Raw genomic sequence first — 19655 nt, forward strand, 5'->3', positions numbered from 1 at the left:
TGACCATAAACATTATCTCTCATATAAATAGAACAACCATTATTCTCGGATTTAAATGAGTAGCCATCTCACATTAAACGAGATCCAGATATAATGTTCATGCTAAAGCTGGCACTAAATAACAATTATTGAGGTTTAAAACTAATCCCGTAGGTAAATGTAGAGGTAGCGTGCCGACGACGATCACATCGACCTTGGAACCATTCCCGACACGCATCGTCACCTCGTCCTTCGCCAGTCTCTCATTTATTCCGCAGCTACCTGTTTGAGTAACAAATATGAGCAACCGCACCAGGTATCAAATACCTAGGAGCTACTACGAGTACTGGTAATGTACACATCAATTACATGTATATCACATATACCTTTAGTGTTTACCGGCCTTCTTGTCCGCTAAGTATTTGGGGCAGTTCCGCTTCCAGTGTCCCTTCCCCTTGCAATAAAAGCACTCAGGCTTGGGTCCATTCTTTGGCTTCTTCCCGGCAACTGGATTACCGGGCGCGGCAACTCCCTTGCCGTCCTTCTTCTTACCCTTGCCTTTCTTGAACTTAGTGGTTTTATTCACCATCAACACTTGATGTTCCTTTCTACTCTGCTGATTTCAGCATTGAATATGCCTCAGGAATGGTCTTTTCCATTCCTTGCATATTGAAGTTCATCACAAAGCTCTTGTAGCTCGATGGGAGTGACTAAGAATTCTATCAATGACCGCGTCATCCTGGAGATTAACTCCCAGCTGAGTCAAGCGGTTGTGCAACCCAGACATTTTGAGTATGTGCTCACTGACAGAACTATTTTCCTCCATCTTACAACTGTAGAACTTGTCGGAGACTTCATATCTCTCGACCCGGGCATGAGCTTGGAAAACCATTTTCAGCTCTTCGAACATCTCATATGCTCTGTGTTGCTTAAAACGCTTTTGGAGCCCCGGTTCTAAGCTGTAAAGCATGCCGCACTGAACGAGGGAGTAATCATCAGCACGCTGCTGCCAAGCATTCATAACGTCTTGGTTCTCTGGGTGGGTGCTTCACCTAGCAGTGCTTCTAGGACATATTGTTTCCTGGCAGCTATGAGGATGATCCTTAGGTTCCGGACCCAGTCCATATAGTTTCTGCCATCATCTTTCAGCTTGGTTTTCTCTAGGAACGCGTTGAAGTTGAGGTTGACATTAGCTGGGCCATTTGATCTACAAGACATATTGCAAAGTTCTTTAGACTAAGTTCATGATAATTAAGTTCATCTAATCAAATTATTTAATGAACTCCCACTCGGATTAGACATCCCTCTAGTCATCTAAGTGAGACATGATCCGACTCAACTAGACCGTGTCCCATCATCACGTGAGACGGACTAGTCATCATCGGTGAACATCTCATGTTGATCATATCTTCCATACGACTCATGTTCGACCTTTTGGTCTCTTGTGTTCCGAGGCCATGTCTGTACATGCTAGGCTCGTCAAGTCAACCTAAGTGTTTTGCATGTGTAAATCTGGCTTACACCCGTTGTATGTGAATGTTAGAATCTATCACACCCGATCATCACGTGGTGCTTCGAGACAACGAACTTACGCAACGGCGCACAGTTAGGGGGAACACTTTCTTGAAATTATTGTGAGGGGTCACCTTATTTACTACCGTCGTTCTAAGCAAATAAGAAGCAAAAACATGATAAACATCACATGCAATCAATAGTGACATGATATGGCCAATATCATTTTGCTCCTTTTGATCTCATCTTCGGGGCGCCATGATCATCGTCGTCACCGGCATGACACCATGATCTCCATCATCATGTCTTCATGAAGTTTTCACGTCAACTATTACTTCTACTACTATGGCTAACGGTTTAGCAATAAAGTAAAGTAATTACATGACGTTCATGTTGACACGCAGGTCATAAATAAATTAAGACAACTCCTATGGCTCCTACCGGTTGTCATACTCATCGACATGCAAGTCGTGACTCCTATTACAAGAACATGATCAATCTCATACATCACATATATTATCATCACATCTTTTGGCCATATCACATCACACGGCACATGCTGCAAAAACAAGTTAGACGTCCTCTAATTGTTGTTGCATGTTTTTACGTGGCTGCATAGGGTTCTAGCAAGAACGCTTCTTACCTACGTCAAAGCCACAACGTGATATGCCAATTTCTATTTACCCTCCATAAGGACCCTTTTCATTGAATCCGATCCGACTAAAGTGGGAGAGACAACACCCGCTAGCCACCTTATGCAACTAGTGCATGTTAGTCGTGGAACCTGTCTCACGTAAGCGTACGTGTAAGGTCGGTCCGGGCCTCTTCATCCCACAATTCCGCCGAATCAATATAAGACTAGTAACGGCAAGTATAATTGACAAATCGACGCCCACAACATCTTGTGTTCTACTCGTGCATAGAAACTACGCATAGACCTAGGCTTGATGCCACTATTGGGGAACGTTGCAGAAAATAAATTTCCTACGCTTCACCAAGATCAATCTATGGAGTCATCTAGCAATGAGAGAGGAAGTGCATCTACATACCCTTGTAGATCGCGGCGGAAGCGTTCAAGAGAACGGGGTTGATGGAGTCGTACTCGTCATGATCCAAATCACCGATGACCAAGTACCGAATGGACAGCACCTCCGCGTTAAACACACGTACGGTCGGGAAGACGTCTCCTCCTTGATCTAGAAAGGGGAGGGAGAGGTTGATGGAGATCCAGCAGCACGACGGCGTGGCGGTGGAAGTAGCGGGATCCCGGCAGGGCTTCGCCAAGCACAAGCGGGGAGGAGAGGTGTTACGGAGGGAGAGGGAGGCGCCAAGAGCAACGGTCTGGCTGCCCTCCCTCCCCCCTCTTTATATAGGGGCCCTAGGGGGGCGCCGGCCCTAGGAAGATGGATCTCCAAGGGGGCAGCGGCCAAAGGGGGTGCCTTGCCCCCAAGGCAAGGGTGGCGCCCCCACCCCTAGGGTTTCTAACCCTAGGCGCAGGGGGAGACCCAAGGGGGGGCGCACCAGCCCACCAGGTCTGGTTCCCCTCCCACTTCATCCCATGGGGCCCTCCGGAATAGGTGGCCCCACCCGGTGGACCCCCGGGACCTTTCCGGTGGTCCCGGTACAATACCGATTACCCCCAAAACTTTCCCGATGGACGAAACTTGACTTCCTATATATAAATCTTTACCTCTGGACCATTGCAGAACTCCTCATGACGTCCGAGATCTCATCCGGGACTCCGAACAACCTTCGGGTTACCGCATACTAATATCGCTACAACCCTAGCGTCACCGAACCTTAAGTGTGTAGACCCTACGGGTTCGGGAGACATGCAGACATGACCGAGACGACTCTCCGGTCAATAACCAACAGCGGGATCTGGATACCCATGTTGGCTCCCACATGCTCCTCGATGATCTCATCAGATGAACCATGATGTCGAGGATTCAATCAATCCGTATACAATTCCCTTTGTCAATCGGTACGGTACTTGCCAGAGACTCGATCGTCGGTATCCCAATACCTCGTTCAATCTCGTTACCGGCAAGTCACTTTACTCGTACTCTAATGCATGATCCTGTGATCAACCACTTGATCAAAGGCCCTTCGGGATAGGTGGCCCCACCCGGTGGACCCCCGGGACCTTTCCGGTGGTCCCGGTACAATACCGATTTCCCCCAAAACTTTCCCGATGGACGAAACTTGACTTCCTATATATAAATCTTTACCTCTGGACCATTGCAGAACTCCTCATGACGTCCCAGATCTCATCCGGGACTCCGAACAACTTTCCCATTACCGCATACTAAGGATAGGTGGCCCCACCCGGTGGACCCCCGGGACCTTTCCGGTGGTCCCGGTACAATACCGATTACCCCCAAAACTTTCCCGATGGACGAAACTTGACTTCCTATATATAAATCTTTACCTCTGGACCATTGCAGAACTCCTCATGACGTCCGAGATCTCATCCGGGACTCCGAACAACTTTCGGGTTACCGCATACTAATATCTCTACAACCCTAGCGTCACCGAACCTTAAGTGTGTAGACCCTACGGGTTCGGGAGACATGCAGACATGACCGAGACGACTCTCCGGTCAATAACCAACAGCGGGATCTGGATACCCATGTTGGCTCCCACATGCTCCTCGATGATCTCATCAGATGAACCATGATGTCGAGGATTCAATCAATCCCGTATACAATTCCCTTTGTCAATCGGTACGTTACTTGCCCGAGATTCGATCGTTGGTATCCCAATACCTCGTTCAATATAGTTACCGGCAAGTCAGTTTACTCATACCGTAATGCATGATCCTGTGACCAAACACTTGGTCACATTGAGGTCATTATGATGATGCATTACCGAGTGGGCCCAGAGATACCTCTCCGTCATACGGAGTGACAAACCCCTGTCTCGATTTGTGCCAACCCAATAGACACTTTCAGAGATACCCGTAGTGCACCTTTATAGCCACCCCGTTACGTTGTGACGTTTGGCACACCCAAAGCACTCCTACAGTATCCGGGAGTTGCACAATCTCATGGTCTAAGGAAATGATACTTGACATTGGAAAAGCTCTAGCAAACGAACTACACGATCTTGTGCTATGCTTAGGATTGGGTCTTGTCCATCTCATCATTCTCCTAATGATGTGATCCCGTTATCAATGACATCTAATGTCCATAGTCAGGAAACCATGACTATCTGTTGATCAACGAGCTAGTCAACTAGAGGCTCACTAGGGACATGTTGTGGTCTATGTATTCACACATGTATTACGATTTCCGGATAACACAATTATAGCATGGACAATAGACAATTATCATGAACAAGGAAATATAATAATAACCATTTTATTATTGCCTCTAGGGCATATTTCCAACAAGGGTTATGTTATGGATGAAGAAACTACTAGAGACTTTTTTTCTTGCAATGATAGAGATGATCTTAAGAAACTGTTAGCTAAGTTGAAAGAAAAATCTTTGAATGTTAGAATGCAGTATGATCCTATGTTTGCTACTTCACCTATCCTTTTTATTGATAAGTATTATGAATTCCCTGTCGATCCTGAGTTAATTACTTTGGTTGAATCTGATCCTTTCCATGGTTATGAATCTGAAACTGTTATTTCACATCTATATCGCCACGCTATTTGCTCATGAGGAAAAAATTCGCTATTACAATATTCTTAAGTTGTTTCCTTTCTCTTTAAAGGGTGATGCTAAGATATGGTTTAATCTTCTTGCTCCTGGTTGTGTGCGTAGTCCCCAGGATATGATTTATTACTTCTCTGAAAAATATTTTCCTGCTCATAAGAAACAACTGCTTTATAGGAAATATTTAACTTTTTGCAAATTCAAGTAGAGAGTCTCCCACAAGTTTGGGGGAGGCTTCTCCAATTACTTAATGCTTTGCCTGATCATCCTCTCAACAAAATGAAATACTTGATATCTTTTATAATGGACTAAACGATGCTTCTAGGGACCACTGATTCGTCTCCAGCGTATCTATAATTTTTGCTTGTTCCATGTTGTTATATTATCATTCTTGGATGTTTTAAAATAATTTTATAGCAAATTTATATCATTTTTGGGACAAACCTATTGACATAGTGCCCAGTGCCAGTTGTTATTTTTTTGCTTGGTTTTTTACTTCGCAGAAAATCAATACCAAACGGAGTCCAAATGCAGCAAAACTTTTTGGAGTTTTTTCTGGAGTATAAGACACCCAATGGGCTAAATAAGTACCAGAGGGGTGCCCCGAGGGGGGCACAACCCACCTAGGCGTGCCTGGGGGCCCAGGCGCACCCTAGTGGTTTGTGCCCACCTCGGTGGCCTCCCGCACCGCCTCTTCGCCCTATAAATTGCCAAATATTCCAAAAACCCTCGGGGGTAACCCTAGATCAGAAGTTTCACCGCCGCAAGCCTATGTAGCCAAGAAAAACCAATCTAGACCCCGTTCCGGCACCCTGCCGGAGGGGGGAATCATCACCGGAGGCCATCTTCATCATCCATGTGGCCACCATGATGAGGAGGGAGTAGTCCACCCTCGGGGCTGAGGGTTTGTACCAGTAGCTATGTGTTTAATCTCTCTCTCTCTCTCGCATGTGTTCTTGATATGGCACGATCTTTATGTATCGCGGGCTTTGTTAACATACTTGGATCATATGGTGTTTCTCCCTCTCTATCTTGTTGTGATGAATTGAGTTTTCCCTTTGAGATTTTGTTTTATCGGATTGAATACTTTTATGGATTTGAGAGCACTTGATATATGTCTTGCATATGAATACCCGTGGTAACAATGGGGTATTATATTGATTCACTTGAGATATGTTTTGGCACTTAACTCGCGGATTCCCGAGGTGACATTGGGGTAATCTATGCATAGGGGTTGATGCACGTTCTCGTCTTTTGTTTCTCCGGTAGAAATCTTGGGGCACTCTTTGAGGTTCTTTGTGTTAGATTGAGTATTATGAATCTGAATTTGCTTTGGTGTTATTTTAGTACGAACTCTTGATAGATCGATCGAAAAGAATAACTTGGTGTTATTTTAGTACGAACTCTTGATAGATCGATCGAAAAGAATAACTTGGTGTTATTTTAGTACGAACTCTTGGATAGATCGACCGGAAAGAATAGCTACAAACAATTTCTTCTTATGTTCTGTGCTAGAAAGGAACTTCGGGGTGATTCTTTCATCGCACTTTGAGGGATGGTTATATGATCCAATTATATTAGCATTGTTGAGAGATTGCACTAGTGAAAGTACGGACCCTAGGCCTCATTTTCAAGCATTGCAATACCGTTTGTGATCACTTTTGTTACTTGCTACCTTGCTGTTTTTATTGTTCATATTACAAAAATCAATATCTACTATCATTACTACGCTTGTATCACCATCTCTTCGCCGAACTAGTGCACCTATAAAAATTACCATTGTATTTGGTGTGTTGGGGACACAAGAGACTTTTTATTATTTGATTGTAGGGTTGTTTGAGAGAGACCATGTTCATCCTACAAGAATAAAGTTGCCGGGGAGGTGAGTGCTTGAAGGTATGTATTTAGATCTTGCAAATGAATCTTTTACTTTCTTGTTATATCACTAGTTTGGTTTATAAAAGAAAACTAAAAATGGAATTGAGGTGGTCTCATATTATTCATATTTATAATGTCTTTCGTGAAAATGATGGAAATGAAAATTGTGCTCAATCGATAGAAGAAGAATTCAATAAAATGTTTGGCATAAATGATGAGCATGATTGCAATGTTGTTAGTATGAATCCTTTGATATCCATGATGCTAATGATATGCAAAGCCATAAGCTTGGGGATGCTATATTTGATGAAGATGATATTTTTAGTCCCCCTAGTTTTGATGAGAAAATTTATTATGATGATAGCATGCCTCCTATTTATGATGATTATATGGATGAAAGTGGATTTGGAGAGGTCATAACTTTACTTAGTGATGAATCCACTATTTTGGAAGAGGTTTCAATTAATTATGATGAGAACAAAGTTGCTATCTATGATGATTATGGTGATTACAATTATGCTATATTGAATAATGATAACCATGAAACTTTTCATCATGATTTTAATTTTCAATCACATGACAGTTATTTTTGTTGAGTTTGCTCCCACTACTATTCATGAGAATAAATTTGCTTATGTGGAGAGTAATAAAATTTCTATGCTTATGGATCATGAAAAGAATGATTTATGTGATAGTTATATTATTGAATTCATTCATGATGCTACTGAAAATTACTATGAGAGAGTAACATATGCTTTTACATATTGCAATAATATCAAGTTCCCTCTCTATGTGTTGAAAGTTTTGAAGTTGCGGTTATTTTGCCTTCCTATGCTAGTTGATTCTTGTTCCCATAAATTGTTTGCTCACAAAATCCCTATGCATAGGAAGTGGGTTAGACTTAAATGTGATTGCCATGTGATTCATGATGCTCTCTTTATGTTTCAATTCTTATCTTTTATGTGAGCATCATTGAAATCATCATACCTAGCTAAAAGGCATTAAAGAAATGTGCTTGTTGGGAGACAACCGAATATTTATACCTACTTTTTTTGTGTGTTCACATGATTAAGGTACTGTATTAATCATGTTTATAGCTTTTGTTTCAACAAAGTGCCAAGTAAAGCCTTTGGGATAGTGTGAATGATATTGACTTTATTCTGTGCAAAAACAGAAACTTTTGCGCCCAGTCCAGGAATTTATAAAATTCACTGGAAGATGATTTTGATTTGAAATTTTTACAGGTGATAGCTATACAAATTCCCTACGTTTTCCTAATTTTTCAGAATTTGTGGAGTACAAGAAGAATGGTTGGAATACAGATTACTACAGACTATTCTGTTTTTGACAGATTATGTTTTCAATGCATAGTTTGCTTGTTTTCTAGTTCTATGGCTTATATTGCTCAATATAAATTGTGGAAATGATGAGGTACAGTAGGCATTGTTTGAGAACAATTATGAATCTTGTTTTTGACAGTACCAAAGTGAATGATTTGTCTTTATCATACTAACCTATCTCACAAAGTTCTTTCAAGTTTTGTGTGATTGAAGTTTTCAAGTTTTGGGTGAGATATCGATATGAGGAGAATAAGGAGTGACAAGACCCTAAGCTTGGGGATTTTTAAGGCACCCTCAAGGTAATATTCAAGTAAGATCCAAGCAACTAAGCTTGGGGATGCCCCGGAAGGCATCCCCTCTTTCGTCTTCAACATTATTGGTAACCTCACTTGGAGCTATGTTTTCATCCATCACATGATATGTGTTTTGCTTGGAGCGTCATCTTATTTTGTTAGGATTTTCTTGCTATTATTTAGAATAATGTTTTGCATCTTCGGTTTCAATAAAAATGTCAAGTATAGCCTTTACATGCTTATTTTGCAAGTCTACATGTTGCTGTTTGAAAACAGAAAGTTTATTGGTGTTGCAAAAATTCCCCAGAAATGTCAGAATGTGATAAAATGTTGGAATTTTTTGCAGAGTAAGCTATGATAAATTTTCTACAGTGTGGTAAATATTTAGAATTGTTGGAGTTAAAGAAGTATGAATGTTCTTGCATTCTTTACAGACCGTCCTATTTAGACAGATTGCTGTTATGTTTGCATTGTTTGCATATGTTTGCTTGTTTAATGATTCTATTTAAGGATAAGACTATTAAATATGCATAGGAATTTAGTATGCAATGTCAAATAATAATTTTAGTGATTTTCTACAGTACAGAATGATAAGGTTATTGCATTGATTTATACTAACTTATCTCATGAGTTCTCGTTGAGTTTTCTGTGGATGAAGTTTTGAGATTTAGGGAAACTGTGATGTAAAAGGAATTAAGGAGACATAAAAAGCTTAAGCTTGGGGATGCCCAAGGCATCCCAAGATAATATTTCAAGAATTCTCAAGCATCTAAGCTTGGGGATGCCCCGGTAGGCATCCACCTTTCTTCATCAACAATTATCGGTTAGTATCGGTTGAGCCTAAGTTTTTGCTTCTTCACATGAGATGTGTTATGCCTGGAATGTCATTTTATCTTGTTTTGTTTGTTGTTTGAATAAAATACTTAGATCTGATTTTTTTTAAATAAGAGAGAGTCCTCAAATAGCTACCCATTTACTTAACTACTCACTTGATCTTCACTTATATTTTTTGGAGTAGTTTGTTATTTACTCTTGTGCTTCACTTAGATTATTTTGAGAGTTGAAAACTTTGGAGAAATACTTATGCTCATGTTCTTCACTTAAATTTGTTTGAGCTTGTTAGAAGCAATTGCAATATATGAAATATTAGTCCCAAAGTGATAGATATCCAAGAAGGATATAATAAAAACTTTCATAAAGATCATTGGACAAAATAAACTTTATTCTTTGTAATAGTTTTGAGATATAATGATAGTGATATGTGAGTCATGTTGGTGAGTAATTATGCTTTAGTAAGAATATTGGTGTTAAGGTTTGTGATTCCCTATGCAAGCACGAAAGTCAATAGTTATGCAATGAAATTACATTCTACTTGTGGTGCATTATCAGGTGTTAGTTATGCTTAATGCTTGTTTATGAGATTTCTTGTTTCTTGGTTGGATGTTTCTCAATCTATTTGCTAGCCTTCCCTTGCACTAAGTGGGAATACTACTTGTGCATCCAAAATCCTTAAACCCAGTTTTGCCATATGAGTCCACCATACCTACCTATATGCAGTATTCTCTTGCCGTTCTAAGCAAATTTGTATGTGCCATCTCTAATTTTCAAATAAAATTACTTTTTTGTGTGCTTGTACCGCTCATGAAATGGTAGGGAGTGGCTGATATTTTTCCATGATAGATGTGTTATTCTCACGAGAAGTGTTTATTCACTTTTCATTGCACGAGAGTATGGCAAAGGTATTAGGGATGCCCAGTCCCGAAATGAAAAATGAATTTACTTTATGTTGTCAAATAATAAATTCAATGGAAAGTGTTGGTATGGACGGTACCCGTGGATACAGTTAGCCGTGGAATGTGAAAGTATGGGGGAAAAGGAATAAACTTTAATTTATTTGTTTGGGAACCGCCTATGATATATCTAGCATGGAAAGTATTGGGAACTACTCGATCGTTTTCGTTGACAGGAAAAGCATGCCACCCAAAATGTTTTATCTCTATCTTTTTTTCTTTGAGCTCTGGCACCTCTACAAACCCCTACTTCCCTCTGCGAAGGGCCTTTCTATTTACTTTATGCAATTTTTATCTTGGGTCTCCATCTTCTCTTATAAAGCACCAACTAAGGGGCACTATGATCGTACTTGAGCATTGGGTGTAGCTAATATGCGAGTGTGTTTCATGAATGGATCAATGATTGAGCATGATGGGCTAGGGATAACTTGCTTTAGTGTTGATATTTTGAAAGACGCCGTTGCTTGTTGATATGCTTGAGTATTGAAATCTTCATGTCAAAACTAGACTATTACTTTGAACCATATAAAAGTCCATATGTCCATGCTACAAAAGAAAAGAATATGTGATGAACATGTTAGGCAGCATTCCACATCAAAAATTCTGTTTTTATCATTTACCTACATGAGTACGAGTAGCAATTAAGCTTGGCGATGCTGATACATCTCCAACGCATCTATAATTTTTTATTGTTCCATGCTGTTATATTATCATTCTTGGATGTTTTACAACCATTTTCTAGCAACTTTATATCATTTTTGGTACTAACCTATTGACATAGTGCCCAGTGCCAGTTGTTATTTTTTGCTTGTTTTTACTTCGCAGAAAATCAATACCAAACAGAATCCAAACGCAGCGAAACTTTTGGAGATTTTTTTGGACCAGGAGACACCCAGTGGGCCAAAGAAGTACCAGAGGGTATCCCAAGGGGGGCACAACCCACCTGGATGTGCCCTAGTGGGTTGTGCCCACCTCGATGGCCTCCCACACTGCCTCTTCGCCCTATAAATTGCCAAATATTCCAAAAACCCTCGGGGCAACCCTAGATCAGAAGTTCCGCCGCAAGCCTCTATAGCCACAAAAAACCAATCTAGACCCTGTTCTGGCACCCTGCCATAGGGGGGAATCATCACTAGAGGCCATCTTCATCATCCATATGCCCATCATGATGAGGAGGGAGTAGTCCACCCTTGGGGTTGAGGGTTTGTACCAGTAGCTATGTGTTTAATCTCTCTCTCTCTCTCGTGTTCTTGAGATGTCACGATGTAGATGTATCATGGGCTTTGTTAATATAGTGGATCATATGGTGTTTCTCCCTCTCTATCTTGTTGTGATGAATTGAGTTTTCCCTTTGAGATTTCGTTTTATTGGATTGATTACTTTTATGGATTTGAGAGCACTTGATATATCTCTTGCATATGAAAATGTTTTGGCACACAATTCACGGATTCCTGAGGTGACATTGGGGTAATCTATGCATATTGGTTGATGCACATTCTCGTCTTTTGTTTCTCCGGTAGAAATCTTGGGGAACTCTTTCAGGTTCTTTGTGTTGGATTGAGTATTATGAATCTGAATTTGCTTTGGTGTTATGTTAGTACGAACTCTTGATAGATCGATCGGAAAGAATAACTTGGTTTCATTTTAGTACGAACTCTTGATAGATCGATCGAAAAGAATAACTTGGTGTTATTTTAGTATGAATTCTTGGATAGATCGATCGGAAAGAATAGCTACAAACAATTTCTTCTTGTGTTCTCCGCTAGATAGGAACTCTGGAGTGATTCTTCATCGCACTTTGAGAGATGGTTATATGATCCAATTATATTAGCATTGTTTAGAGATTGCACTAGCGAAAGTACGGACCCTAGGCCTCATTTTCAAGCATTGCAATACCGTTTGTGCTCACTTTTGTTACTTGCTACCTTGCTGTTTTTTTATTGTTCGTATTACAAAAATCAATATCTACTATCATTACTACGCTTGTATCACCATCTCTTCACCAAACTAGTGCACATATACAAATTACTATTGTATTTGGTGTGTTGGGGACACAAGAGACTTTTTATTATTTGATTACAGGGTTGTTTGAGAGAGACCATCTTCATCCTACGTCTCCCACGGATTGATAAACCTTAGGCCATCCACTTGATGGAAAATTGCTACTATCCTACAAAACTCTGCACTTGGAGGCCCAACATGAGTCTACAAGAATAAAGTTGCGTAGCAGACATTAACCACCTAGATAGTTGTGCTGGTTGTGTTTTCAGGGAATGAACTGTTGAGCAAGCTGAATTGCTATTGAATAATATATTGAGTAATGATAATTATTGGACACTTCTTGAACCAACTCCTAAGCAAACTCCGGAGAAAAGAGGTATTCTATTCCTCAGTCCTGGAGATATGAAAGAGGCAAAGAAATCTATGAAAGAAAAAGGTATTAAAGCTGAAGATGTTAAGAATTAACCACCTATTGAAGAGATACATGGTCTTAATATTCCGACACAGGTAATAGAGGTAAATTCTCTCTATATATTTGATGAAGGTGATATTCCTTATAATTAGTCTACTAGTCAATGCTTGGATGAGTTTGATAACTTTATCGTTAAACAAGAAAACTTCAATGCTTATGTTAGTATACAATTGAAACGTAATGCTTATATGCTTGAACGCTTGGGTGATTATATGTATAGAACTGTTAATGATCCTAAGCTTATTTGTAAACATGCTTCTATGGTAAAAACTCAAGTAGAACAAGACCTTTTTCTAGCGCCGTTGCCAAGGAGCATAGCTCTATTCTCTGAGTCACTTGGGAGTTATATCTATTGATCACTATGAGGAATTTCAAAGATCAAAGAACCAAGATTTTTCTCTCAACTACGAGGGGAGGTAAGGAACTGCAATCTAACTCTGCACTTGATTCACCTTCTGTTTTGAGTAAACTTGCGACACCTACACCTGCTATTGATTCTGATATGTCGCATGTTATTGATGATGCCACTTCTACTATGAATGATGCTTATGATGATACTACTTCTTTACTTGATAATACTGTGCCACTAGGTGAATTTCTTGATCAACAACTTGCTAGGGTTAGAGAGAATGAAATTACTGAAACTGATGATATTATTGAAACTAAAGATTATGATTCTCCCCTTAGATATGAATTACCTATTGTACCTGAGGGTTATATTATGGATGAAAAAACTGCTAGAGACTTTTTGCTTGCAATGATAGAGATGATCTTAAGAAACTGTTAGCTAAGCTGAAAGAAAAGTCTTTGAATGCTAGAATGCAATATGATCCTAAGTTTGCTACTTCACCTATCTTTGTTACTGAGAACGATTATGAATTCTCTGTCGATCCTGAGTTAATTGCTTTGCTTGAATCTGATCCTTTCTATGGTTATGAATCTGAAACTGTTGTGGCACATCTTACTAAATTGAATGATATAGCCACCCTGTTTGCTCATGAGGAAACAATCGCTATTACTATATTTTAAAATTGTTTCCTTTCTTGTTAATGGTGATGCTAAACTATGGTATATTTCTCTTGCTCCTGGTTGTGTGCGTAGTCCCGAGGATATGATTTACTAATTCTCTGAAAAATATTTCCCTGCTCATAAGAAAGAAGTTGCCTTAAAGGAAATATTTAACTTTGTGCAAATTGAAGAAGAGAGTGTCCCACAAGCTTGGGGGAGGCTTCTCCAGTTACTTAATGCTTTGCCTGATCATCCTCTCAAGAAATATAAAATACTTGATATCTTTTATAATGGACTAACCGATGCTTCTAGGGACCACCTAGATAGTTGTGTTGGTTCTGTTTTCAGGGAACGAACTGTTGAGCAAGTTGAATTGCTATTGAATAATATATTGCGTAATGATAATGATTGGACACTTCCTGAACCAACTCCGAAGAAAAGAGGTATTCTATTTCTCAGTCCTAAAGATATGCAAGAGGGAAAGAAATCTATGAAAGAAAAAGGTATTATAGCTGAAGATGTTAAGAATTAACACCTATTGAAGAAATGCATGGTCTTGATAACCTGACACAGGTAGTAGAGGTAAACTCTCTCTATAGATTTGATGAAGGTTATATTCCTCATAATAAGTCTGCTAGTCAATGCTTGGGTGAGTTTGATAATTTTATTGCTAAACAAGACAATTTCAATGCTTATGTAGTAGACAATTGAAACGTTATGCTCACATGCTTGATTGCTTTGTTTATTATATAAGTAGAACTGTTAATGATCTTAAGCTTATTAGTAAGCATGCTTCCATGGTTAAAACTCAAGTAGAACAAGTACTTAATGCACAAGATGATTTGCTCAATGAGATGAATAGTAAGAACAATGATCATACTGTAAAGGTTATTCTAGAGGTGTAAAATGACTCAGGAACCTTTGTATCCTGAAGGTCATCCTAAGAGAATTGAGAAAGATTCTCAGAGAGTTAATACTGATGCACCTAGTCCTTCTAAAGAAAAGGAAAACGGATAGGACTTTGCATGCTTCTAGTGAACCTGTTATAGACACACCTGAGAATCCCAATGATATTTCTATTTCTGATGCTGAGACACAATCTAGTAATGAGCATGAACCTAGTGATAATGTTAATGATGATGTTCATGTTGATGCTCAACCTAGTAATGATAATGATGTGGAGATTGAACTGTTGTTGATCTTGATAACCCACAATCTAAGAATCAACGTTATGATAAGAGAGACTTCATTGCTAGGAAGCACAGTAAAGAAAGAGAACCATGGGTTCAGAATCCCATGCCCTTTCCTCCTAAACCATCCAAGAAAAAGGATGATGAGGATTTTGAGCTCTTTGTTGAAATGCTTAGGCCTGTCTTTTTGCGTATTCATTTGACTGATATACTGAAAATGTCTCCTTATGCCAAGTATATGAAGGAAATTGTTACAAATAAAAGAAAGATACCGGAAGCTGAAATTTCCACCATGCTTGCAAATTATACTTTTAAGGGTGGAATACCAAAGAAACTTGGAGATCCAGGAATACCAACTATACCATGTTCCATTAAAAGAAACTATGTTAAAACTGCTTTATGTGATTTTGGAGCCGGTGTTAATGTTATGCCTTTCTCTTTGTATCGTAGAATTGAATTGAATAAGTTGACACCTACTAAAATCTCTTTGTAAATGGCCGATAAATCAACTGCTATAGCCATCGGAATTTGTGAAGATGTGCCTGTTGTGGTTGCAAATGTTACTATTTTAACGGACTTTGTTATTCTTGATATTCCCGAGGACGACAATATGTCGATCATACTTGGTAGTCCCTTTTTAAATACTGCAGGGGCTGTTATTGATTGCAATAAGGGCAATGTCACTTTTCATGTTAATGGTAATGAGCATACGGTACACTTTCCGAAGAAACAACCCCAAGTGAATAGCATCAATTCTATTCGAAAATTTCAAATATTGCTCTGGAGGTTTTGAGTTCCCTCTTCCTACTGTAAAAAAGAAATATGATATTCTTATTGTTGGGGACATGCATATCCCTATTGAGGTAACCTAGTGTTATTCGAAAATTCTGCGGTTTCATGTCATTCGGAAGAAGTTCGTTAATAAGACTTGATCAACCTTGTTAATGGATTCCTTTTGATAGGCATGAGATGGATGAATTTAGAAAACACAACTCTCTGTACCTACTTTTTACTTTTTGTTATTTAGAACAAATAAAGAAAAAATAGTATTATCCATCTCTTTTCTGAATTATCCGTGCAATAAAAAATGTCCCGAAAATAAAAGTTCTCCAAATGCTCTGAAAATTTAGTATGATTTTTTATAGAATATTTGAGAATTGCTGGCACTCAGAACACCCCAGGGGGATGCACCAGTGGACCATAAGGGTGGAGGGCGTACCCCTTCCTTGTGGGTCCCACTCACTTATTCCAGCACCCATCCACTTCATATTCCCCTAGAAAACCCAACCGCTCCTCAAACCCGTGTTCATGCTCATCTTGCTGCCATTTTCGATCTCCTTGTGCAAAGCTCCATTTGCAAAACTGTTTTGGGGGATTGTTCTTCGGTATGTGACTCCTCCAATGGTCCAATTAGTTTTTGTTGTAGTGCTTTATATATTGCAATTTTTTCTCCTGTGGTGACCTTGTTCTTGAGCTTGCATGTCAAATTTATATGGTCCAAAGTAGTTTTGATGCATGATACAGCCTCTAGACACTTGTAGGAGTAGTTTCTATCAATTTTGTTGAGTTTTGTTCACTTTTATTTTGAGTCACTAAAATTGTTAGAAAATTTTCAGTGGAAGAAAGATATTTAGGAAGATATACCATGGTGGTTTATCGAGGAAGCAAGCCCTAAGGCTCGTGATACGTGAACCGGATCTTGAACCACGGAGGGAAGCTCGAGTACGGCCTTGTGAATGGCCGTTGGATGAATTCATGGTTCATGTTGGTTCCAAGGAGGAATTTGATGCATACGTACAAAATGCTGGCCTTGCGGACTTCGTGTCAGATAAGTGCTAGTAGTACTATCACCTCACGGATTCATTTGTGTGAAGATTTAAGTTTAAATCCCAGTGTAATACTCATGCTATCCTGTTTGATCTTTATGATAAATCATATACCATGGACCAAGAAGATTTTAATGAAGAATGCAAAATTCCCCAGGGGGGCATCCTTAGTGAACCTCATAAGACTGAGTATAATGATTTCCTTGCTAGCATCACTGTGGGAGAACTAGAAATATTACACAAGCTTCCATGGGGAGCATTCACTTTCCTGCTATACATTATTTTTCTCTCTTTATAGGTAGATGCATTAATGGTAAACATGATCATAGCCACCTTTGTGCATCGGATCTTAGTGTCCTCAAGTGCGCGGTAATGGGTGATAAATGATATAACTTATAGGGGCTATTATTGCGAGGAGGTTACATCATAATGCTAAAGATGGAGATTTCTTTGGTGGGATTTATGCCACCCGTTTAGCTAATTATCTCGGGGTGCCCATAAAGGGGGATAAAATTGAATTACCACTTGCTTTCCTTGATTATAATGCTTTGGTACGATACCAGTTTCTTGTGAGGAACAAACAGTCCCTCCTCTACCGACTAATCTTTGACCAGCAGTGTGTTGTCCATATTAACCTTCCTTCTCATGCCTTCTTTAACTTTCAGGTAAAAGGGAGATATTTTATAACTAGAGAGGAGGCAAAGCGAGTATGAGAGAGAGGTGGAGGTGCTCGCCTCCATCTGCAGCCCTTCAGGTAGTAGCTATCATGTCCTAGTACAACCCTGACTATAACTTTGGATATCCGCAAGGCCAGCCATGGCCATAGACCAACTTAGACCAAAAGCTTAATCTTGGGGGAATATGTATTTCTCACCGGCATTACATTCATGTTTACACACTCATTCCAGTTGTCGGTGTTCATACTATTTCATTGTATCATCCATGCTAGTTTATTTTATCTTTTCCCCCTTTCTTCTTGTGTGTTTGAAAAACTTTGAGAAAACCAAAAAAATAGTTGTAGTTTCTATTTAGTTTACTTTCCATGTTTATTTAGTAGTAGTATTAAAAGAAAACCCAAAAATATTTCTTGTTCTTCTTTTGCTTGTTCGGAGCTTTCCCGTGTAAATAGTTTTTCTCGTTCTTGTTTTACTTTCTTCAGAAAAACAAAAACTCCAAAAATAGTTCAGTGTGTTTCTTTGAAATTCTTTTCCCTTTCTTTGGGTCAAGAGGAGAAGACCACGATGAAAATGTTGAGTGGCTCTCATATGCATTATTGTTGATCTAACAGAGAGCCCATATTACCTTGTCTTCTCCTTTGAATAAATGTTTGCATATTCCAGCTTTGTCCAATGCACGTGTACTATTATTATTATCCACACTATTCGGTCGTGCAAGTGAAAGGCAATAATAATGACATATGATGAAATGATTGAGATGAGGAAAAGCTGGTATGAACTCGACCTATCTTGATTTTTGTAAATATGATTAGTTCATCGTTCTTGATTTAGCCCATTATGAATGAAACATGTTTGCAATGACAATTAGAGATTATAGTTATTCATGCCATGCTTAATTAGCTGAGAGTTTATAATGGTTTACCTTGCGTTCCAACATGCTTTTAAAATGGTTGTGATGTGGTATGATAGGATGGTATCCTCCTTTGAATGATTTAAGTGGCTTGACTTGGCACATGTTCACACATGTAGTTGAAAAAAATCAACATAGCCTCCATGATGTTTATGTTCAGGGTGATTTATATCCTACTCATGCTTGCACTCAATGTTGGTTAATCTCAATGCATGTTTATGATTGTTGCCGCTCTCTAGTTGGTCGCTCCTCAATCTTTTGCTAGCCTTCACTTGTACTAAGCGGGAATACTGCTTGTGCATCCACTTCAATAAACCCAAAGTTGGTCCATATGAGTCCACCATACCTACATATATGTGGTATTTACCTGTTGTTCCAACTAAATTTTCATGTGCCAAACTCTAAACCTTCAAATAATAATCTGTTTTGTATGGCTGAATCTCTCATGTAGAGACTGGGGGTTGCCAGTATCTTCCATGCTAGGTGGGTTATTCTCACGATGAGTGTTCATTCACTTTTCATTCACGAGAAAGTGGTTGGTATTCGGGATGCCTGGTTCCATGCTCAAAATCAAATCAAAATATAATTTCAAACAAAACTCCACCATGACTGTTGTTGCTATGGACGGTACCCGTTGTTTCGGACCAGTCGTGGAGTGTGCTTGTTGGTGGAGGGGGAGTAAAAACTTTACCATTCTGTTTGGGAACCGCCTATAATGTATCTAGTATGGAAGATACTGGGATCTCTTGGTTGTTATGTTGACAATGAAAGCATACCTCTCAAAATATTATTCATCTCTATTTCAAAAGCTCAAGCTTTGGCACCTATGCAAATCCCTTCTTCCCTCTGCGAAGGAGCTATCTATTTACTTTTATTATTGAGTCAGCATCCTCTTATAAAAAGCACAAGTTAGAGAGCACCATTGTCATTTGTATGTGTTGTTATTAATTGATATTGAGTATGACTGCGACTGGATCTCTTTTACAATGAATTACATTGTCTAGTCAGTCCTTGATCTTCACGGGTGCTCTACATTTATGTTTTGCGGTCTCAGAAAGGATAGCGAGATACCGTTTTGTTATATCATATCATGATTGTTTTGAAAAAGTGTTGT

The sequence above is a fragment of the Triticum urartu genome, chromosome 3 (assembly GCF_003073215.2).
Source record: "Triticum urartu cultivar G1812 chromosome 3, Tu2.1, whole genome shotgun sequence".
Classification (NCBI taxonomy): Eukaryota; Viridiplantae; Streptophyta; class Magnoliopsida; order Poales; family Poaceae; genus Triticum; species Triticum urartu.